Genomic DNA, 7,591 nt, shown 5'->3' with positions numbered 1-7,591 from the left:
ATAAGTTTATTGAGCATCCCGATCTAACAAACAAAACAGCAATATATGAAAACAACAGTTTGTGGTGTGTGTGTGTGTGTGTGTGTGTGTGTGTGTGTGTGTGTGTGTGTGTGTGTGTGTGTGTGTGTGTGTGTGTGTGTGTGTGTGTGTGTGCGTGCGCGCGCGCGTGCGCGCGCTCAAGGGAGTACAGTAATCCCTCACTACATCGCGGTTCATTTCACGCGGTTTCAGTACATCGCGAATTTTTTTCTAAATTAAAAAAAAAAAAAAAATCCATCCATCCATTTTCTGTACCGCTTAGCCCCCACGGGGGTCGGGGGCGTGGTGGAGCCTATCCCAGCCGTCATCGGGTAGTAGGCAGGGGACACTCTGAACCAGTTGCCAGCCAATTGCAAGGCACACAGAGACAAACAACCTTTCGCACTCGCATCTAGGGACAATTTGGAGTGCTCAATCGGCCTACCAAGCATGTTCTTGGGATGTAGGAGGAAACCGGAGTGCCCGAAGAAAACCCACGCAGGCCCGGGGAGAACATGCAAACTCCACACAGGGAGGGCCAGAGGTGGAATCGAACCCGCACCTTCCTAACTGGGAGGCGGACGTGCTACCCAGTGTTCCACCGAGCCACCTAACCAAAAAAAACAAAAATTAAAAATAAAACTTCTAAATTGAGGAATTATGGCACGAAAGTTGCCCACACGCCAGCAGAAGGCAGGGAGTGCCCACACATTTGCAGTACATACACTTGTACTTTGTTATAAAAAAGTAAAAATAAAAGTTATAATAAGAGTTCTAAAAACATATTTACAGTATTGTGCCTTGTTATACAAAAATTGTTATAATAATAAAAGAGTTCTAAAAACATATTTACAGTATGTATACTTTAGCTACATCTACATGTTACACACACAAACACGTATCATATTTATATTTATATCATTTATACATTATTTTCTGGATGTCATTTATACCATTAATATAGTATTTACATGTTTGAAACTATTATTTTATGTTCTAATGATAACATATGCATATATGGTTTAATATACATTTATTGATACATAAAAAAATTTATGTATGTCAAAAATGAGAGGGTGACTACTTTTCACATATTATTATTATTATTATTATTATTATTATTATCCAGACCTACCCCCAATTGTACAGTGGCCTTTTTCTCAGGAAACACTTCTTTACAGTAAATAAGCAACCATTTAACAAATACATGTGCGTAGGTTTATATGGGGATGGTAGGGACGTATCACAACCAATATTTGGGAATACAAGATAGTCCCTATCAATATTTACCATTTTATTTTAATACAGTGAAAGTTTATATTTCTTAATGTTGACTTGAGTTGGGGTGTGTGCTCTCATAATTGGGGGAGAGGCGCACTGTGGTGATTTTATCAGGCAGGAAGATTGCGTGTATGTGTTGCACCTGTTGAAGTAAATGTGAATGTCCTAAACGCAATCCCACGGCGTGCTGTGGGCATTTGGTTCCTCCACAGATAATAGGTTGATCCGGTTATCCAGCCCAGAGAAATGGCAAACGCAACAGGTTATGGGCCCAGGCGGGGTACCGGAAGCCGATGGTTAAGACTGTGTTTTGACGGAGACGAAACAAATTACGAGCTGTGGGAAGCGAAGTTCATAGGACACATGCAGCTGCAAGGACTAAAGGAGATCATCTTGCCTGAGCCAGATAGATGTGCAGAGAACTTTGACGCAGATGTGTACACAGAGAAAAATGGAGACGCTTACGCCGAACTGATTCAGTTTCTAGATAACAAGAACCTAATGAGGCATGCCGGCGGAGATGGGCAGAAAGCCTTGGAAATACTGCAGAATCATTATGCAGGTAAAGGCAAATCACGAGTGATCAACCTGTACACAGAACGAAAATTTCTTCATAAGGGTGTCAATGAAACTGTCAAAGACTATGTGCTTTGGATCAAAAGGGCCATAACAGCACTGAGAAAGGCTGAAGAGACGCTCAGTGATGGACTTTTTATCGCAATGATTCTGAAAGGATTACCGGAGTCATATAACGTTTAGCGTCTATATAACCCACAGTGCTGACGTCATGACATTCACTGACTTTAAAACTAAGTGGAGAAGTTTTGAGAGTACTGAATCGAAGTGACTGACTCAACTCCTTGAGGGGGGAGAGAGAGAGAGAGAGAGCACATCGTCTTCACGGGCCACATAAAATGAAGTGGCAGGCTGTATCTGGCCCCCAGGCCTTGAGTTTGACACATCTGACTTGACCTGTCCAGAGGCAGAGGCGGTGCTTAGCCAAGAACCACAGAGAAGAGGTGAAGGAGGAGAGGATCAAGTTATGCGCTATCCACAAAGAGACAGGACAGCTCCAAAATACCTGGATGACTACGTGTCTGATATTGATGATGACCAGGCTAACATCGATTCTTGCTACAGGATGGTGTATAGTATACCCCAAACCTTTGAAGATACTCCCCCAATGTCCCAATTTTGGCCGGTGCTATGGAAAGAGAGGTAAATTCTCTTCTAGTAAATGACACCTTTACATTAACAAACCTACCACAGGAAATGGATGTCAAGACAGCTTATCTAAACTGATTGAGACATGTATAGAGCATGACTACCTCAGTGAAAATGGATTCAAGCAGAACCCAGCAGACCACTGTGTCTGCACAAGGGGAGCAGGATGTAAGGTCATACTGATTATTCGGGTGGATGATTTACTTATTGCAGCTAGAGATGATGAACAAATTGAGGGTGTGAAGAGAATGCTCATGGCAAGATTTAAAATGAACGATTTGGGAAAACTCAAGCATTTCCTAGGCATTGATTTTGAGCAGACAAAAGGGATTGTGAAGACGAGTCAACGGAGGTACATCTAAAAAATATTAGAACTATTTGGTATGACTGAGTGTAAACCGAGATCTACCCTGTGTAAACGGAAGTTAACCCTTCATGAGCTTGCTGACCCACAAAGGTACCGGAAAATTATAGGCAGCCTGCTCTTTGATGACATGTACCAGACCAGACATAAGTTTGTCAATGAGCAGGTTATCTCAGTACTTATCACAACCAAAACAACATCACATGCCAAACATGTGATATTTAAAAGGTACAGTCAATTATGAGTTATGCTACAAGAAAAGTGAAGAAGTGCTTCAACTTGTAGCGTACAGTGACGCTGACTGGGCAGCGGATCTGAAGGATAGGCGGGTTATTGTGTGAGTTTAACTGAACAAGGCCCTGCAGTTTCATGGAAATCAAAGTAACAGCCCACGGTTGCATTATCTACATGAGAGGCAAAAATATATGGCTCTAGCTGCAACGGCTCAAGAATGTGTATATTTCTTACATTTGCAACAGGATATGGACAAGGAACATACCGTATTTGCCGGTGTATAAGTCGACTCGGTGTATAAGTCGACCCCCTAAAATTCTACGGAAATTTACGATTTTATGATATATCCTTTGTATAAGTCGAGCTCAATTGTTGCATTATATTAAACTTCAAAATTCAATCAGAAATATGCGAAATTTATTGACGAAATGTGTTCAAATTCCGGGAGGCCGTGCGCATGCTCAGTGGCCGGAAATAGCTCCAGCCGAGCGGATCGGCTGTTTATAAGCACCGCGGAGGAGATCGCGGAGCCTCATTCGACTTCCAGCGGCCGGCGAGCTCGCGCACGCCGCCCGGCACCACCGGGAGGCCGGAAATAGCTCCAAGCCGAGTGGATCGGCACTTTATAAGCACCGCGGAGGAGATCGCGGAGCCTCATTCGACTTCCAGCGGGCCGCGCATTCGCGCACGCCGCCCGATTCAAATTTTCTAAGTGCCAACGCACAATGAGATGCATGAGAAACGGCCTTGGTTACCATCACATTTGAAGCGATGAATACGAAGTTAAATTTTATGACTCGGTGTATAAGTCGAGGTCGATTTTTTTCGGTCGATTTTGGATCGAAAAAGGTCGACCAATACACCGGCAAATACGGTAAATATGCACCAGCAAAAATCTTAGAAGACAACCAAGGAGCCATTGCATTGGCTAAAAATCCAGTAAATCACCAGAGGTGTAAGCATATTGATATTCGTTTCCATTTTGTTCGTTTGTCAGCCAGTGATGGTAATATGATCGTAGAATACGGTACAACAGCAGATATGGTGGCTGATGTAATGACTAAGCTTGCAACCAAGTTTAATCTACAGAAATTTAGAAAGTTTATGTTTGGTTTATAATGTGTTATTTTAAACTATAAAAATGAAAATTTCCAGATTCGGAATGATTAATGCAGTCCTATATGACTTGTACATTATGAGAGCAAGTAGGGGTGATGACTTGAGTTGGGAATGGATTTATTTTGTTTTGAATGTTTGCTATCTAGGGTTTCCAAGACAGCTTGCGGTCAAGTATGACTCAGAGAAAACAATATTTGTTACCCTGTCCTATACTTTTATTGTCAATTTTTAGGCTTTCAATTTTTTTTAGGTTGAGGGATAATTTGTTAGTATAGCACCAGGACTTTAGTTTTTCCATTTCTGCAGTAACATCGACCAGCGATTTTTGCAAATCCTTTCCACAGCATAGTATAGTGGTGTCATCAGCGAATAGAACCAATTCAAACCTTTTTGATGATGATGATGATCATGATAATGACGATGATGGAACTTTATTCATCCCATAGTGGGGAAATTTACTTGTCACAGCAGCGTACAAGAGTGCAAGAATACAAGTGCTAAATTTAAAAAAGGATAAATAACAGACAAGGACAAAGACAAGTGGCACTAGTAGCGGTCGAGACGAAACACAATTTTATCAGGCGCCACGCATGTTGTAGAGTCTGCCAGCAGTGGGAATGAAGGACCAGCGGAATCTTTCCTTCCTACACCGTGGGTGTAATAGTCTGCTGCTAAAGGTCATAGACAGCAGTTGGTGTGACAGAGCTGTGTGTTTTGGGGATCTTTTCTGCCAGGTTTGGACCTATATTGACAAAATAATAATTGAAACCATTTACAACTCCATCCTCGGTGGACTCCAAGCCAACATTTTTTGAGAGGCACTCCAAAGCACAGCAATTTGTTTTTACTTTTATTAACTAGGCTAGTTAAATTTTTCCAAATACCTTTGATATTATTTTTGTGGAAATGATCTTTCCTGCATTTTCTTGGAATTAAGAATTTTATATTTGCGTTCCGATTCAAAAGTCCTACTTTGATGAACTTTTTAAACAGTAAATTTTTCTACATCCATGGCTCGTAGTTTTCTTCTGTATTTGATTTCCTTTTGTTTGATTGAGCGATTGATCTATCTATGTAAATATAAAAACTGGCATGTGGTCACGAATAACACTGTATAAAATTCTTATGATTATTCTGCTAACAATAACATTTGTAAATATATTATTAAGGATGTAACCCTTGTTTGTTTAGTGATTGTTGGAGATAGCATTAAGCTATACATCATGAAAATCTTTAGTGAGTTTATGAGTATTATACTTCAAAAGGTCTATATAAGTATCCCCACAGACAATAAAATCTTTCTATGTGATGTTTGAGAATAATTTTTCAATAGAATCTGAAAATGTACTGATACTGATACTGATACTGATACTGATAGGGGTCCTGTAAACGCAAGAAATAAAAAAAAAGATTTCTGTCTGTCATTTTAATTTCATATGACATACTCAAAAATACATATTTTCCATTGCACATGTCATTTTGGCAACGACTTTACAGTTGTATTTCTCATTGATGTATAGTGCAACATCACCTCCTGTTTTTTTTTTGTCCCTGTTCATATTGTACATGTTATAATTCTTCAGACAAAAATCATTCAACTTGCTATCACATTACCAAGTTTCACTGACCACTATGATATCAAACGGAATTGTTAGAAGATTTAGATAATCTTTCATTGATTGGAAATTTGCTTGTAGACTTCTCGCAGTATAATGGATCAAGAACAGAGATTTTCCATCTTGGTTAGAGTATATATCAATAAATTGGTCATCTGGTAATAATTACAGTCGACATTAACAGAATTAAAGAAATTGTTCTCAGGATCTAAATTTAACAGAGTGCTTTGGGGTTTTTTAGTTGGTGTAAAGGTTGTGAATTGTGAGGTAGTGCTACTAATTATATCTTCACCTTCATCATCACTCTCTGAGAGAGAGAATGGGACATTGCAGTGCAAGTCTGCTATTTTTTTTTTTGCTATACACTAAGAGAGTACAAGGTCAGTGATACATGTTCAGCTCCTCCACCTTTTTAATCCAGAAAACCCTTGCCTGTTCAGGAGAACCGTTTAGTTTGATAAAAACATGGCAGTTAAATGTCTAGGTTGACTGTATTTTACCCTGTTTCCTTAGCATCCTGGCTTCCCTAGCTATATTTGCATTTTTCTTTGTTAGATGTGCATCAAAGGCAAGAAGGTAAAAATACAGATATTTTCAATTAAAAAACCTCGCCCAAACTGAGACTTGAACCTTTGAAGTCTGACGAAGAAATTATTGGTGAATACCTATAAATTAAAAGGCAAGAAGGTAAAAACGAATATTTTCAAAGACCAAAAAAAACATCGCCCGAACAGGGACTTGAACCCTGGACCCTCAGATTAAAAGTCTGATGCTCTACCGACTGAGCTATCCGGGCTACGACCACCGCTCGACAAAATGTATTATTAAACCTTTTAAACAGGTCTTGGTGAACCGCCTCAATAGTTACGAGGTGTTTGACCTGCGAAAGCTGCAAAAGAGTTTGCTTTGTAATAGGAGACACGTTTGGTGTTGAAGAGCTGCAACTACAACTAATGTCAAAGCGAGACCGGTATTACCTATGTGACGATCTAATACATGTGGCCCCACTTAAAAATCAAACAATTTAAGATGAATGATATTCAAACGAAGAGTGGCAGATGTATTTTTTAACGAAATATAATTCTTATAAATTATGTTTGGACTTCAGTTTAACAGTTTCAAATTTATTTTTTTCAAGTACGAGTTGTGTTTTGTCAAGTACAAAACCTTTGACCCCAATCTACCTCCATTTAACAATCAATGAAAATAAAATAATCAGGCTGTTGAGATCGGTTTATAAAGCAAATGTAAAAAAAGATTGACGTAGGCCCCAGCGAGATTTGAACTCGCGACCCCTGGTTTACAAGACCAGTGCTCTAACCCCTGAGCTATGGAGCCCATGATAACTGTCGTTGGTAATTACTATAATAAAACAATTCATACACTGTGAACCGACCGAAATGTACAGCATCGGAACATGATTTAAAATCTCCGTTCCAGGCGTCCTCCTTACGACAGCAGAGTAAGCCCTGGCTGCAGTTCGAGGCGTGACTCAAAGTGGGGCGGACCTAATTGTCTGACTCGGATTCTCGACCTCTCAGTGTTCATTTTTGCTTTCATTTTCTTTGACTGTCAAAATATTTCCTTTTTCTCATCGAAAACTCTAAACTGTTGACTGACCAAAATCCTACTACTGTAAAAACCTCAACCATACCGCAGTCATCCCACTCAAGCCTTTCTAATGTGGCACGTCTTTTGACCACAACATTTTAACCCAATGGCCGAGCATACACAC

At 39.9% G+C, this 7,591-nt stretch overlaps 2 non-coding genes across 2 annotated transcripts; both read right to left on the bottom strand.

The window, feature by feature from the left end:
- Positions 1 to 6,579: 6,579 nt before the first annotated feature.
- On the bottom strand, positions 6,580 to 6,652 carry trnak-uuu (transfer RNA lysine (anticodon UUU)). The gene has a single exon. It is a non-coding gene; the product is annotated as a tRNA-Lys (tRNA).
- A 469-nt stretch (positions 6,653 to 7,121) lies between these two features.
- trnat-ugu (transfer RNA threonine (anticodon UGU)) lies at positions 7,122 to 7,194 on the bottom strand. Its single transcript has one exon. It is a non-coding gene; the product is annotated as a tRNA-Thr (tRNA).
- Positions 7,195 to 7,591: the final 397 nt, after the last annotated feature.

This window comes from Syngnathus floridae, chromosome 4, assembly GCF_059516105.1.
Source record: "Syngnathus floridae isolate MCC-2025c chromosome 4, RoL_Sflo_1.0, whole genome shotgun sequence".
Classification (NCBI taxonomy): domain Eukaryota; kingdom Metazoa; phylum Chordata; class Actinopteri; order Syngnathiformes; family Syngnathidae; genus Syngnathus; species Syngnathus floridae.
The sequence above is the reverse complement of the archived record's forward strand: the minus strand, read 5'-3'. Positions and strand labels throughout refer to the sequence as shown.